At 41.7% G+C, this 16,960-nt stretch overlaps 1 long non-coding RNA gene across 1 annotated transcript in view; it reads right to left on the reverse strand.

Annotated features, from left to right (window-relative positions):
* Positions 1-2,607: 2,607 nt before the first annotated feature.
* Positions 2,608-16,960, reverse strand: part of LOC122816552 — a 270,547-nt gene continuing 256,194 nt past the window's right edge. The window contains exon 3 of the long non-coding RNA XR_006367087.1: positions 2,608-4,114. This is a non-coding gene — a long non-coding RNA (uncharacterized LOC122816552). The remainder of the gene's footprint in view (positions 4,115-16,960) is intronic.

The following is a 16,960-nucleotide window of genomic DNA, read 5'->3' on the forward strand; positions in this document are numbered from 1 at the left end:
AACTGTGTTCTTTCTGGGAGCAGTCCCAACAGATCTAAAACATGACCATCCATAACCATATAAATAACCCACCAGTCCTTAATGATGATTCTGTAAGCAAGGGTGAGCTTCATACCTCTCAACCTCTCAGTACAAGAAATCTGGACAAGGCCAAAAGGAATGGGGGGACAAAGGCCCCAAAATAGGAACAGAATTTAAACATTGCTTGTATAAAATTAGAAATATGCTATAATAACAGGCATTGCGTTATTATGTATTTTCTGAAGGATATAAAGTCTGAAACTTTAATATCAGTTATTATTTACTATCATTTATTTAGTGACTTCAATGATTTACCAGAAAACTACAAATTTTATGAGGAGCAGACCAAAAATATGAGGCAAAAATCTGGACATTCTTCAAAAATCTGTATAGTTAAGTGGTATGGCTGAACTTTGAGGACTACCTCTCACAACAGTGGAAAATACCATTACAGCCTTCTGAATTTCCTGATCAAATTCTGGAAAGCTTGCTTGAGGACCCCTATTATTGAACAGGGCACCAAGAAAAGTCAACCCTGATCTCACCCTTAAAGGTACTCACACCATTCAGCACACATGCACGAGGGTGCTGCCCTAACTATAGTTTAATTATAGCATGTCACATGAAAGTCTACCACTGAAGCTATGGCATGCATTTTAACCACATCCTTCTTGATGTCATATTCAGGCAAGGCTGCCAACTTCTTTAGCACCTGTCCACAAGGGAAGACTGGAAGATTAACAGATTAGAAAGTCACAGTGAGGCAGAATGGATCCCATACCTGTCCACCATCTCCAAATCCACATTTTCCTCATCAGTAAAAAGGCAAAGGTGATATGGTGTCTTGGCCTTATGCTAGATAAATGAGATAATGCATCAATCTGCCCAAAATGCCAAGAAAATATTTTAGTCTACTCCACTAATGTCCTCTAGAGGGTATTTGTTTTCTTGGGAACTGACAGCAGAATTAAGGTGTTTTGAAACCCCAAAGGTGGCATTCTTAAGAAGAGATACCACAGAAAGGAGAACCCAAGGCTCCTCCTCATTTAGATATGCAGGAGACATTTGGGGGAAGGGAATAGGCCATGAAATAGAGAAATTTGTCAACTAGCCCCCCTCCCCACTTTCGTAGGGGGGGGGGGGGCTCACTGGCCTCATCTTTCTCCTGGTTCCCTCAAGTCCATTGCTTAAAGCACACAGAATAAAGGGTTAGAATCTAAATTAACTTAGCTTCTTGTTGGAAGAATGCAAGCAGATTTGCATGATGTCAGGCATCTCACAGGCAAGTACTGGAGGTCATAAAATGGACACCAGTATCCACAGAAGTGCTCACCACAAGCAATTTATAGGACCACTATCAGGCTATCCGCCATCAAGGGACATTCTTACCCCAGCGAATACAGGCCTCACTAGTCAAACAGATTGCATACTTCCAAAAAAATGGGCCTCTTTTCAAGGATGTGCTGATAGAAGAGGTCTTAGTGGAGCCTCTGCTTCCTGAATTAGCAAGCCCCGCTGTACAGAAGGAGGTGTGAGAAGAATTGTCCTTGGTCCTGAGTGCTACCAATAAGTTCACAATGGCCTAAATGAGAGACCACTCCATGACTGTATTCCAGGCATGAGAATGCTCTGACAGGTCAACCTACGGACAGTCAGTTTATTTCAGAATGTATAACTCAAGGTAAATGCCAAGATGCATTTCTCAGAAGCTTCCTGTAACCAAAACACAATAGCAAATTTAACTCAATGTAACCCTTTTCTGCAAATTAGAGGTTATCAGTGTCTTACCCCAGCATCATAGTATACCCTCAAAGCTCTGACTCTGGCTTAGGAACATGAGACAGACTCATCCATGGGCTGGGCACTCTTAGCTAGCCTTTAAGTCAGTCAAGTCTCCAACTTCTCTCCTAAATAGCCTGTCATGCTCCTCAGCCTGTTACACACACACAAACCTTTACTGTGAGAGACTGCAAAGCACACGCATCTTTCTTTATTCCCTACTCAACATAATGAACTCGCGATTTTTACCTCAGGAGGATCATTCCTTCCTTACTGTGACCTCCACTCACCAACTTACAGTTTTCAGCAATCATACGACAGAACTGGTCATCAGTGCCATAGCTCTCAATTGTCCAGATTTTCACAGAATGTCCAGATTTTTGACTCTCATTTTGGTCTGTTTCTCATAAAATTGTAGTTTTCTGGCAAATCATTGAGGATATTTGATTTTCAGACTTCATATCCTTCAGAAAATTCATTCTAATGCAAAATCTGTTATTCTGTCAACTTTCTAAGTTTGTAAGAGCAATATTTAAAGTGTCGCTATTTTGGGGCCATTGTCCCCCCACTATTTGTGGCTTGCCCAGATTTCTTGTTCTAAGAGGTTGAGAGGTGTGGATCACAAGTTGACTGATACCATTCCACACATCACATAAAAAACAAAAGAATGCAGAAAAAGAACAAACATTTAGGCATCAACTAAAAATACTTCAAACTTTCTGATCCAGAAAGCACTAACAGCATAGCTGAAAAAATCTTCAAATTGGTACTTCTGATAGTTAGAAAAAAGGAAACAGAGCAAGATAATAAGAAATATTTTTTTTTTAATTTGTCCTTGTATGGTAATATACCATTTCTGTTTGCTCCTATACTTTCACAAGATATCAAAAAAACTTAAATATTAAACAAAGCTTCTGAACAGTTCTGCTTAAAACAGATTAGTCTTTCAGTAATGAGAGTCTAATGTAGTCTGTAGGTCTGTCTGACAATTCCAGAAACATAAGAAAACATTTCACACAAACTGCAAGTTCATAATGGCATTTACTTCATGTCAAAAGCAACTTTCTAAGCAGGTTTCTGGTAAATGTACTCCCCCTCTGGGAAAAAAAAAAAAATCAGCAGAGGCACCTCTGCAGAAACCACACTTTCAAGTAACTTTTGAAACAGTGATACAGCTCTTCTGTTGAATGCTTTGGGACAGAGAAAACTTCGAAAAACATACAGCTTTGGCCCTGACTAACAGTCTTTGTTCTTTTCTTTTTATATTGTTACAAAATTTGTGAGCGCATAAACATTTAATCCTTCAGTGTAACAGCAATCCTGTGCAACAGTAACGCAGCTGTAGAATAATGACTCAAATAGAGGACTACGATTTCTGCAAAGGATTAAGAAAAACACAAATACAAAGTTTTATACTCCCAAAACACAAAGAACCATGGGATGAATATGCAAGCTGTCCCTTGCATGGACACAGACTTCTTATCAGAAATGCAAATTGCTAAACAGCATTTATGACAATCTGCACAGGCTAGAAAAGGATACACAAACCTTGGTTTTGCCTCTCTGCTGAATGACTAACACATCCCCATCTTAACCAGACAGCAAATGAGCACATCAGTGATGACTGCAAACTATAAAGCCTAATGTTTTATAGACAGAACAACTTGGGGGCAAAAAATATACATTTCTCTGCAAACCTTGTAGTGAAGGACAATATAGAAAATGCATCAAAGGCAAGCTGCAGTGTATCCCAAGATGATTTACAAATATTTTAAGTAACAGATTCATTGCATCTCATAGCAGTCAAGTTACCTGTTCCATAGAAGTGCCTGCAGTTTTCAAACAGACTGTAAGACCGTTAAGTACAGAAACAACATTTAAAACCACACATAAAAAGATGCTTGTGGTAAGCACAGGTAAGACTTGATCACACATTATTTCATTACTACAAAAATACTGATTTTTTCTTGAGTTTTGTGTCTAACAATCTACTAAATAATGTGATCCACCACAATGTCTTGTTTTGCTATTCAAACACAACATAGGCTCAAATGCACATGATCAAAACAAATATCAGATTGGACACATTTTATGGAGTAAAATGGATACAAATAATACATGATTGTTAAAACTACACTGATGCGGTCAGCTTCAGGACTTGCGCACTCTCTAGTCTGCATGGACATTCACACTTCTAGCAGTATGGCTTCTCATTTTCCCTTGTTGCTTTTCCTCTTAGAAGTCAAATCAACTGTCCTGACATCCTTCGGTTACCATGTGTCTGGGACTTCAAACAGCTGTACTGAGGACTTTCCTGTTCAAACAAAAGAAACCAGTAACAGTAACATTGTATATTTTGAAAGGAGTGAACTTCAGCATGTTACAATTTTTAGACTAGAATTATCTATCATTCTAATATGTCTATTATTCTAATATGGTTCTTAACGCCATAAATCATGTGTCAAATACATATTTCATCAGACTTGTGCAATATGAAAAAAATGTGTTATTATACAAGTGCAAGTATATATCTCGTAATGCACATTATGCTAACATCTACTCGACCAATAATAAATCATCAAATTCATCAAAAGGTAAACAGCATGCCCACTCCTCAACCCAAATAATATAATCACTCCCACGTCAAATCCCCTAAAACATATGAGTAATATCAAAATGTACATTGTCACTTCTGGCTAATTAGGAAACCATTATCAACAGTGCCAAAGACTCTTCAGTTTTATCGACTCATTCGCCTCTTCCAGAAATCGGATTTATAGTTTCTCAAAAAGTCACTGCAACCTTGTGCAGCCAATTTCACATCTGATATTTGGCAATGTATGCACTCAAACTATTACAGTAAATTCAATCACAGGTATCAACCAGAGGCAGATATGCTCAACTAGTAGGCTTGTGTACCAGACTTTTTTTTGTCTCTCTACACCCCAATCAATTATTTGAAACCTGCAGCTCTGAAGCTATATGTGACACTTTGTCAGTCTCTTGTGGCTGCATTGAATTTTAAAAATATGAACAGACCTAAAAGTAACACTGTTAAAATGCATTATCTTTGTTAAGTGTATGTAACAATTACTTGCTGCCATCAGTAAATACTTACTGCTAATTATCAGCATGGATGTATGTTCTTTTATTCATTTCCTTAACCTGACAGGTACCCACCCAGTTTGGCGCTCAAATTACTTGGGGGGGGGGGGGTATTCCTACATGTTTTGGTTGCTAGTCTTTGCCTTAGATGGTACTGCTCAGACCCAGTACAATGTGTTGTTTCACATGAGGAAAGGCATTTGCAGTGAAAAGAATAACATAGGGAAATTACCTTAGAAATCCAGGAGGAGATGGTTTGCTTAGAAACAGCTAAAGCCAAAATCCTGGGATGAAAGGAAATAAAAAGCTGATTAAAGGACAACTCATTAACTAGCCTGGACATAAAAGGAGGATAGGATGAAGAGACAACCTGCCTCTATGAAAACATAAAAAAGGAAGAATAACCATAACAGCCTGTAGTTCAGACACTCTCTTGGCTGAAGTAAGAGTTAAAAGCAGAACAGTCTTCCCAGTACAATGTTGCAAGAAAGCTAAAGAAGCATGCTCAAAAGGAGCCTGGGCCAATTGCTCAAGTACAAAATTGAGGTCTCAAGAAGGCAGAATAGGCTTCCTGGGAGGCCTGATATCAAGAATGTCTTTAAGGAATTGCTTGACCTCAAACCTAGAAGCCAGAGAAGGGTTCAAGGGCAGACGAGCAGAAATTGCTGAAAGGTGAGCATTAATTGAAGAATATGCCATCCCAACAGATCACACAAATAAGAAAGGACCAGCAAAACCCCACAGATAGAGGATCCTGATGACAATAGAGGCACCAGACAGAAAACCTTTTCCATTTGGACATGTAGTATTTTCTGGTAGTGGGCTTCTTGGCGTCCTGCAGAACCTGGAGCATAGGTGTCTAAAAGGGATCAAAACCCTGTCAGCCACAGTGTCAACAGAAGAGTGGACAGGTGAGGATGACAAGAGATTTTCTGTCGTGTGTGACAAGATCCACCTTTTGAGGTAACTTGTGGTAATTGCCCCCTGGCCAAGTGAGAGGGAAGGGGAAACCAATGCTGTCTGGGCCAAAAAGGAGACACCAACAAGATTATGGGAGAGTCCTGACTGATCTTGCACAGAATCAGAGACAATACAGGAAGGAGTGGAAAAGCATACAAAAATATCCACGTCCAAGGAAAAGACAGTGTCCACTTTCCATGTCAGAGGACTTGGGACTCTGGAACAGAATAGAGGAAGTTGTCTGTTCAGAGGAGAGGCAAAAAGATCTACTTAAGGAATACCCCCATTGATGGAGGAGGTCCAGAAACACATCCTTGTGAAGCAACCAATCATGAGCTTGTGCTCCAGACCTGCTCAAGGAGTCTACCACTAAATTGTGGTGTGAAGGAATGTAAACTACTTGAAGATTCATTTGATATTGGATAGCGAGATTCCCAGACCTGAAGATCTAGTCTGTAAAAAAGGCAGAAATTTGTGTCTCCCTGCTTGCTGACATACATCATTGTGGTGAAAGTTTTGGGGCCCAGGATAAAACATGGAATGCAAAGTTTGCACAGCCAGAAGCAGAGCCCTCATCTCTTATGTTGATATCTTCTGATCTCTGAGAAGGTCAGAGACTCTGGACCTTCCCACGGCCACAGGACACAACCCATCCTTTACCCAAGGCATCCATAAAAGTCTCCCAAGTGGGAAATAAAGTTTGAGAAGGAAGCCCTGGATTGAGAGTTGATGTAGCCACAACTGAAGCTCAAGCTTGAGACAAGGCAGAAAAGGAACCAGTAACTCCACAGGACAATGTTGAAGCTACACTAACTTGAGGTACCAATGAAGTTTCCTCACATGCAACCTGGTGAGAGGGAGAATGGGAATGGTGGAAGCCATGAACCACAGGACACGGAGAAATTCCCTGGCCATGACAGATGCCAGAGGAAGTAAGAATTAGAAAAAGATAGTACAGTTGTGTAAAACCTTACCATACCAGTAGATGTCCTTTCCTTCCCTGCTGTAGTATTCCTCACTGAAGGGATCATGTGCCAAGGGCAGCCCAACATTCTGCCTGCATACCAAAGCCTTAGGATTTTAAGGACATCGTATGTCACACATGTATTGCTCTCCCTGCTCATGGTGTAAGGCATAAAAGTGACATACAGATATAACGACCTCAAAATTGAAAAGCCCCACGAGAAACAATCGAAGGAGCAAAGGAGGAACATGTGCATCCAGAAAGTGAAAAAAAGAAAAAAGGAATAGAGAAAAGGGGGAGGGAGGGACAGAATACTGCAACAGTGAAGGGAAGGATGTCTACTGTTATGGAAAGATTTTACACAACTGTACTATATCCTCCCATAGCACTGTTGCAGCATTCCTTACTCAAGGGAGAGTATAAAAGTTCAAGAGGAAACTTGAGAAGAGGAAGTCCCAACACAGCCCTCAAGAAAACCATACAGGATAGCCCTGGCAAAACTGGCTCTAGCCCTAGAAACCACATCCAGCTTGTAATGTTATGTATGCACAGGAGACCAAGTCGCTGCCTCAAGGATGAAATTGGTATCCAGTTCTTTGAAAAAAAAGCACCAAAGGAAGCCACATCCCTGGTAGAGTGAGCCTCTACAGAAGTAGAAAGGCTTTTCCCATGAAAAGAATAACAATCTCCCTACTATCCTTCTTAGAAGGCAGCTACTTGGTGGAAGGCAACAACTTTGATGGCGTGTCAGAAAAGACTGACAACAGAAGGGATATATAAAGAAATTTTCACTCCTCAGGCACCTTGTAGAACCTATCCTGCTTTTTTGGTGCAGGAAAGTGAGAGTCAAGGGCTGCAGAAAAGTATCTAAAAGGGCAGCCAGAACAGAAGTGACAGCAGATGGCTTGGGAGACTCCACCTGTAGGAGCTCATAATATCTTTTTTGAGTATCAGAGACCTGAAAATAATCCCACTTAAAATAGTCCATCATGCAGGCAATGGTATCCTCAAAAGAAAGCTCTTCCCAAGGGGACTCTGGATTTAAGAAGTCCTCCTCCTCCTCTGAACTGTAGTCCAAGGAAGAAGGGATTGGGGAAGAATAAGCTATGGATTCTTCCCCTGATCCCAGATCTTTATCCGAGGAACCCGCTTTTCTATGCATCTTGACTGGAGTGGAATGGGGGTGGGGGGTATTAAAGAACAGAGACCCCTTGAAGTGGCTTCAAGGCCATCAAGACATTACATAAACCCTGAGTGAAATCCTGCCAATCACACAGGGTATCATTTACAACATGGGAAATATGCTTTGGTTTTTGTTTCTTTTTCTGCTGGATGTCCGCTTAAAACACCCTTGGAGGGTCAGATTCCTGATATGACTCCAATACTTGTAGGAATTTCCTCTCTCACCAAGACTTGAGGAATCCTGCTCAGTTTTTTTGGATATCAGCAGCAAGGTTCCCCTCAGCATTTGGAACAGATCTTTGAAAAGCCTCCAAGGATGGGCAAGAAGCCAGATTTATGCTTGCCTCTCACAGGGTCGCTGCAGAGGAATCTGAAGCAAGCACTGGACAGCCTTTCAAGGCTTTCAGCCTCTAGAGACATCAAAGAGTGCTGGTCAGCAGCCGGATTGGACTTAACTTTTGTTGGCCTTTTTCTTGGCAGATGGCTGGCCCTTGGGATAGGAGGACTCCACCATAACACCCTGAGCAAACAACTTTAGATGTTGATTCTCCAGGTATAAGTACAAAGAGGAGAGGCAACTACATAGGGTTTTGGGTACGAACACCTGGCAGGCAGAACACTGTATATTGATTGTGGGAAGCACCCAAACAGAAAAAACATTGATTGTGACAATCTTTATGGAGAATCTGCCTCCCATATTGACATCTTCCCTTTCTAGATGAAATGAAAACAATAAGAAGAAACCTTACCAGGGCACTTATTTGAAAAGATAACATGGTAATCAGAACAGCAGAAAGGTGTTCTGACCGACATTTGATGATGACATTCAGACTGGCAGCAAAGAAGTTCCTAGTATCTGCATCTGTACGTCATCGTTATGCATTAAGTTGGGCATGGGGAGCATACATGTGACATATGGTGCCTATAAGAGATGAAGGCTTTAGTATACTGGCCAGATGGTGGGCTATCCTTGGCAGGAGATCCCTTAGGTGAAGAATACTGCAACAGTGATATGGAAGGACTTCTAATTTGGACTACCAAGTGTCAATGGAAAGTGCCTCGTAAAGACAGTACAGCTGTGTAACTTACACTTACCCATAAACAGCAGCTGTGCGAATTCCTCACCACTGCAGTAGCCTTTATGTTTAATAGGGGGTTTTCTCTCCCCAGGGAGCAACCTTGCCAGCTTCCAAAAGCTCTGGCTCCCCCTCACACCTTCACTTTGACTGCTGACTGTCTACCCAAGTAAGGAAATCAGCAGTATGAAGCTTTCTTCAGGACTTTCTGGCCCACAGAGAGAGGGGAGAGCCTAAAAATCCTGAACCAATAACAAAAACGATAAAAATATTCATATATAAAGTAGAAACACAAAACGTTCTACCTAATATTCCAACTACAGCTATACACAAGAGTAGTGAGATGGAGGCTGGATGTGGAAACTGCAGCAGTGGGGAATTCAAATATCTACTGTTAAGAGCAAGTGCAACTTACACAAATGCTCTGTGTTCATAATTACCACTGCTGCAGTAGACCTTAGGCTACGTGGGTTGAATACCAAAGCTTATCCTCCTGGAATGAGGAGGATATGGACTCCAGAAGCCCCTGGAGAGTCGTCTTAAGCAAAGCTCGCCCTGGACCTAGAAAAGGAATCCAGTCAGGAATGTTTTGTAAATGTATTTATGACCATGTAGCTGCTTCTAGAGTCTGCCTCTTTCCAGCATGCCAATGAAAATAAGGCTCTAGTAGAATGTGCCTTAATATTGCATGTAAGGAAATAAACAAAAAGTGAAGGCAACCACCTGGAAATTGTCTGTTTGGACCCACAATGTCCTTTTTTATGTTTCTTAATAAGAAATAAATTGCTGATTAGCTTTTCTAAGGACTTAGTTCTTTCAAGATAGTACCTGAACTGTCTATGCACAGAGTGTACAGAATTATTTCTTCAGTTTTTGGGGGGTGGGATTCTGGAGTGAAAACTGGGATACTGATGGCTTGATTCAAAGTAAACTGTTAAACCAGTTTGGGCATAAAAAGCGAGTTTGATCTTAATGTGACCTGATCTCTATGGAATATGAGGTAAGGCTCACTCATCATGAGAGCTTGTAACTCAGATACTGTTGTTGCAGATGTCAGAGCAATGATGAGTAGTCTTCCAAATTAAGTACCTTAAAATCAGCCTGATGAGAAGGTTCAAAATGTGACAGTCATAGGTTCATAGGTTCATACTAGGCTATCTGCCCAAGGGCATTTATAAGCCTAGCCCAGAGTTTTGTGGCTTTCGCCACCCCTTTAGTTTGAAGGATACTATGCCCATTATTTTGCTGTGCCTCTGTCAAGCAGTGACACTGAGGTAATCCCTGGGGTATATCTGCGATCTCCCATCCATTGGTCAAGATTTCTCTTGAACAAAGCCAGCGAGGTGCTCTGCCTCACATGTACCGGGATTTTGTTCCACAGCATAGGGAGTCTCTGGGTGATGAATCTGTCCCTCCAGCACGTCCTATTAATAACCGTGTCAAGGTTTAAGTCTCCCGCCCTTGTAGTTCTGAGGGATCTAGATTTTTTGAGGTGAAGCATGTTCATCAATTCCGGGTTGGACATGGCCTTGTATGTCAGGCACAGGTCACCTCTGAGCAGGCGGTGGCGACTGAATAGAGCTGGAGTTCCTTCAGTCGGGCAGCATAAGACATATTTTTGAGACCTTTTATCCTTTTGGTGAGGAACTTTTGGGGCCTTTCCAGTTGCTGCAGGTGTCGGGTCAGATACATTTCGAATGGGGCATTGTACTCAATCATTGGTCTGATGAGTGACGAGTACAGGGGGACGATGACCTCCCTTGATCTAGATGTGAATCCCTTCATGATCAGGTGGGCAATGTAGAAGGTCTTCCTAACTACTTTGGCAATGTGAGTGTCAAACGAAAGGTTACTGTCAACCTGAGTCCCCAGATCCCTGATAACCTCTTCTGTGCTTAGTGGATTGCCACCTATATGGTAGCTAGGGGTAACCTTGTTTTTCCCGAAGGGTATGACTATGCATTTTTTGGCATTTAACTTTAGGCCATGGCTCTGGCACCAGTTATCCATTTCTATAAGACCCTTCTGAAGGATATCTGTGTCAGATGTGTTCTCGACTATGGCGCCCAGTTTGCAGTCATCTGCAAACTTTGTCAGCCATAACCCTCCTGTGTTTGCTTGTACTTCTGAAAAGTAGATGCTGAACAAGAGTGGGCCCAGGACTGAGCCCTGTGGGACACCTCTTGTGACAGGCTTTGAGTCTGACATGGCACCAGCAACTCTGACCCTGTGGGTTCTGTCACTTAACCTGTTTGCAACCCATCTTGTGACATATGGGTTTACATTTAAGCTGATGAGTTTTTCAATGATACCAGAGTGGGGTATTGTGTCGAAAGCCTTTGCCAGGTCGAGGTAGGCTGTGTGGACTGCCTTTCCCTCATCAATAGTCTTGGTGACTGTTTCGAAAAAGTCAACCAAGTTTAAAAGGCATGATCTGCCTTTGACAAAGCCAAACTGGGCTGGATCCAAAGTCTGCAAGTCCCCTATGTCTTTATTTATGAGTTCCATTATGATCCTCTCCATAGCTTTGCAGATCAGGCTTGTCAAGCTGATGGGACAGTAATTTCCAGGGTCGGTGGAGGCACCGCCTTTGTGAAGTGGGACCACAGTTGCCGTACGCCACTCCTTGGGTACGTATCCTGAGGTGAGGCTAAGATTAAACAGCTGCCCTAACTGCGGGTTTAATTCCTCATTGAGTTCGTGGAGCACACAACCGGGGACACCATCTGGTCCCATGGATGCTGTGTTTTTCACCTTGGAGAGAGCAGTTCTCACCTGAGTGTTAGAGATGTTTGGGGGGCTACAATCCTCTGGTATAGATATCTCTCCTTTTGAGAAGTTTGCACTGAACCTGTCAGCCAGTATGTTGGCAATGTCTGTAGGTTCAGTAATTTTTACATCATTTTGAACTAATTCTGAGCATATCTGGGAGTTTCCTCCCAGGTTTTTAACATAGCTAAAGAAGGCCTTATAATTGTCTTTTGAGTCCTCAGCGACTTTTCTCTCAAAATTTGCCTTGGATGATTTTATGAGAGATCTTAGTTTTTTACTTATAATAATCAAAGGTGTCTTCCCTTTTAAGGATTTTGCTCTATCTTGTAGTAGCTTCCTCCTTTTGTTGCAGAGCTTGTTTATGGCTGGGGTCCACCAGACTGGATGCTTGCCTTTGGTACAAATAGCCTTTGTTTTGTTTGGGATTGCCTGATCCATGCAGTCCTGTAGGTGCTGGTAGAAGGCATTTGTAAGTGATTTAGCGGCTTGAGTAATGGTTTCCGCAGGCTCGGGGGCCTTAAAAGAGACCACACTAGTCTTTAGAAGTCAACTTTTCCAACACAAAGCTGAGCTCCTAAGGAAAAGCAATTTGATTATGAGGTCATCTCAGGTCTAAAACTCCTTTCAGATAGTGTTTTACCACAAAGAGAGGAGAGGCAGGATCTACAAGCAGATATGCTAAAATGTCCACAAGATGAACTTGTATAGAAGAGTGGCCAAAGGAAAGTAACTGGTACAAATATTTGAGCAACAGTAGTACAAAATCCTTGACAGGCCGCTGATTATAAGGTGCACCAACTAAAAATTCACCTACCACGACAGGATTTTCTATTTTCAGGTTTTCTTGCCTCATTTAGTACCTGCTGCACTTCCTCAAGAAATAAGTACCTAAAAGGTATGAGAATTGAATCATCCAGGCAGTCTGCTGAAGTTGATTGAAATTGGGGGGAATACCGAACTTCCAGTCTAGTGTGAGTAGATCCAGTCTATGAGGAACCTTGTGGTAAATGCCCTTGGCCAAATCGCAAAACCAATGTTGCCTGGGCCAAGGGGAAGGACAAAAGGACATTCTTAGCTATGAAAATAAAAAAGCATCTGTTTTGAAACACAGACAATGGATCTATTTGGGGTATTCCCCACAACTGGCTCAGTTCCTGAACACCCTCCCCCACCATTCAATTTCCATTTGTGAGGGTTTGTCCTGGTCCTGCTCAGCTTGTCTGTCGATATGTTTTGTTCTGAAAGAATGTAAGATACTTGGAGGTTAAGTAATGGTGTAGAGCTGCTGCCCAAGCCACTGCAATTTTATACCTCCATGCTTGTTTATGTATGGTATTGTCTGTAATCACTTTACAGGGCCTATTGAGCATAGGTGATGAAATTTCAAGGCATGGATCACACTCAACAGCTGCATTAAACTGTTGCATTTTGGTTTGAATGATTCCAGACCTTGCACCTTTACCCACATGAAAACTGCTTCTCAAGCTAAATCTGACGTATGTGAGGTGAGAGTTGTTTGGGGTCTAAAAAGATAAAGGGAGACCTGGAATCAGCTGAATTTGTTGTATCCCAACTCTGTTCCATTTAAAAAAAAAAACAAATTAAAGTTCATGCTTCAGAGGATTCAAATGCTTTTATGTTTTTTTTTTCCCCATGGACCCTAATTCTGAGAAGCATCTCCTGCAGGAGTCTGAGATTGAATGGAGATTCTTAGGAAAGATTCTAGATAGAGTTCATCCTTCTGTTGTGTCAGAAAGGCCTTTTGGAGACAGGTATTTAGAAGACAGACAATAAACACAATCCTATGAGATTAAGTCAAGGAGGATTTTGAAATGTTTACCTGGATGTCCAGATTGGTCAGAAGAGACATAACCCTGGTTAATGATTTTTGACATATGGACAAAGACACAAATATAAATCATCTAAATAAGGAGAAATAAATGCCATTCAATCTGCAATGAGTTGTGACTGAGGTTAGCCATTTTGTAAATGCCCTTGGAGCTGTAGATAATCCAAAGGGTAATGCAGAGGAATTATAATGCGACCCAGAAAAAGAGAACTTAAATGTCCTCAAGTTTGTGGCTATGGGAATGTGACTAAGTAACTCGTTGGAGGAATGAGGAGTAACAGGTTCTGTAAGGTCAGCATTTCAGTATTTCCACAAACTCGTAGTACTGGTCTCCAAGAGGCCTCTCTCCATCGTACCAGAAATATTCTGGAATAGAAGCTTGAATGACAGGCACTGGTACTGCTTAGGTAAGAAAAGACTAAATAACCTGATGAAAATATTTTGTTTGGTTCAGACAGTGGTGAGGAATTCCTTGAAGGCAGCTTTTTGTAAACAGTGCCATCTGTTACTCTTCTGTGCCACTTCTTACACCCAAGAGTCTGAGACAAGGTGGGTATTATGAACCAGCTTCTAGGACAGATTTGTGGATATTTTGGCCAAAGGGAAGGGGTAAAAGAATGCTGGCATAGTCATTCTGTTCTGTCCCTTTTTATGAAAAAAATCCCTGTTTCTTATTGTTGTATCCTTCTGTCCATCTCTTTATAGTTTCCTGTTTGTCAGAAAATGCCAGGGTCTGCTTGTTCAGCTTTTTTGGAAAAGAGGAAGGTCAACAGGATTTATTGTGGAGGACTTGGAAAATCTTGCATACTCCTTGAATCAATTCCCCTCTTTCATCAAATTATTTGAGAATCTGGATAGCAGAAGTACCAAACAACGCTTCCGTGTCTACAACAAAATCTAAGATTTCAGTCTTTAACCTCAACAACAAACGTTTGGCTGCGTACCAAGGCATACTTTCTCAAAACTGTAGCAGTAGCAGCTCTAGGCACACCACCTGCACAACAATACACACTGCTCAGCGGATGTGTGGATACCAGGGACAGAGTAAAAACAATAGGATTTAAATAAGAACTACCATCAGAAAGAAGTGTGGCAGAAAAATCCCTCAGACTGCCCATATAACACAGCATAAACTTCCACATGTACACCTGACAATTAAGAATTTTAAAGGCTAAAGTGGATGCAGAAAACGTGCTTAACTAGGTGGTCAAACACATTCCCTTCTTTGGCACTAGGGGTGCAGTTAATTTTCAGGATCAGTGAATTACCTACAGGTGAGGTAGCAGATAGGATTACTGGGTCAGGGAAAAGAAATGTATCAGTCTAAGACACTTTATACTTTTTGCCTGCTTTTTTGGGGTCTGATGGCTTGGTATCAAGATGATTAAAGGAAACACTGAACACGTACTCCAGAGTTGTGGGATGCATGAATAATGAGGTATATCCATTTGCAACACAGCATAATATCTCCTCAGTTCAGGGGGATCAATTATTTATTCCTATAAAAATATCCCATTTATCCAAGCAATGGTCTGATTAAAGGAGAATTCCTTCACAGGGGATAACACTCAAACCTTTCCTCACTATCTCAGAATTGGGTTTATGGGTCTGTAGAAGCACTCGCTGTCATCTTCAAAATCAGACACAGTTTTCTCAGGAATTTCTTTACAGGTAATGCCCACCTGTACTGCCTTCAGATTATTTGTAATGGATACCCGGTAAGATAAGAAAATCATCTTTTTTTTAACTGTAGTGATCATTTACGCACATGATTACCAACCTTCGTTTTTTCTTTACAGGAACTGCTGAAATAGGTCAACCTACTTGGAGAGGGTATGTTTGCTGGTCTAATGGTCTCTCTTGCCACGGGTACCCAGAGACAAATCTCCCAGAGTGTCTCTCAGACCTACAGAGGATGGTTCCCCCATGTCCAGAATGAACACTGGAACAGCTAATGAAGACATGGCTGTCCTCTTATTTTGTGATGGCCAAAAGGACTGCACCACAGGAAGCAAAACAGGTAACTGAGTGGTCTGGGGAACAAACAACTGCCACTGCAGGTTCACCCATTACTGGCTGAGATGAAGACTGAGACCACAACACAGAAAAGGTTCCCTTGGCAAGTGATTTTTTTTTCTTGGTTCAGCAGGACACAACAGGAACCAGCAGGACTTGTGCAAGTATCCTTACTGTAGCAGAGGAAGAGAAACCATAAGCAATAAGTGTTGCTTGAATGAGTTGGTCAGAAGCTTTAGAAGCAACAAACATATAATCGCACTTCAGTATCCAGTTCCTTCACTAAATAAATGTACAAGCATCACACAAATTCCTTGTCAGAAATGATTTAAAAGTTGAAAAATACACAGACAGAATGCAAGAAAGACAGGATGTCACAGAGTGTACATAAGCACCAGAGTAAATAAAGCACGCTCCTGCATGTTCCCAAAAGACAGCTTTTGGCCAGCAATGTCAAAGTTATCACAAGCAGTACATATTTCTTCCACAAAAATAACCCCCAAATAGCAGAAAAACCTGTTAGTTAATGCTACTGGCCCCTAACAGGAAACTTCCAATATTTGTCATGATAAAATTTGCAATCTTTTTTTTTCCTCCCAAAGGGCTATGACACTTTTAGTCCAACAACAGAAATAACTGAAAGAACTAACTACAGACCAGATGACCAAGGAGCTCTAGGAGCTGGCTGGGAAGGACTAGAATGAGCATCTGCTGCTGGCTTTCTCATCCTGGGATGATGAAAGTATCTGTGTCTCACCACAAGGGTAACATCTAGCATGAGCACTACACATTACTTAGTGGGGATCACGCTTGCACTGTCAGGGTGTACTTGCTCTGGTAGCAGATGGGAACATGGCATGCACAGGTATGCTCGTCCTTGGCAGACAGCAATGGTGGAGTGAAGAGGCACTGTCAAGGGGGGGGTGAAGGATGCTCCCAAGGGAGGGGGAAGGCCATCCACCAGAACCAGCAAGCTGAGCCATTCCTACAGTCCAGCTTTCAGGGCTGATTGGTATTCCTGAAGGAATGAACTGCCATATGGCTCCCACCTAACCCAGAGATGCCCAGCTCCTCTCCCTAAACAAATGGGCCAAATGAGTGCCAATGGTGGAGCTACTGGGTGAGGTTTTGAGGGAACAAAAACAAATACAATTAAGTTTTTTTTTCTTTAAGGTTTAATTACATAATTTAGCTACTAAACAGACTGAATTACCACTGAGAAGTTTCCTGCCTGTG

The sequence above is a fragment of the Protopterus annectens genome, chromosome 12.part0, assembly GCF_019279795.1.
Source record: "Protopterus annectens isolate FY-2018-M chromosome 12.part0, PAN1.0, whole genome shotgun sequence".
NCBI classification, from domain to species: Eukaryota; Metazoa; Chordata; order Ceratodontiformes; family Protopteridae; genus Protopterus; species Protopterus annectens.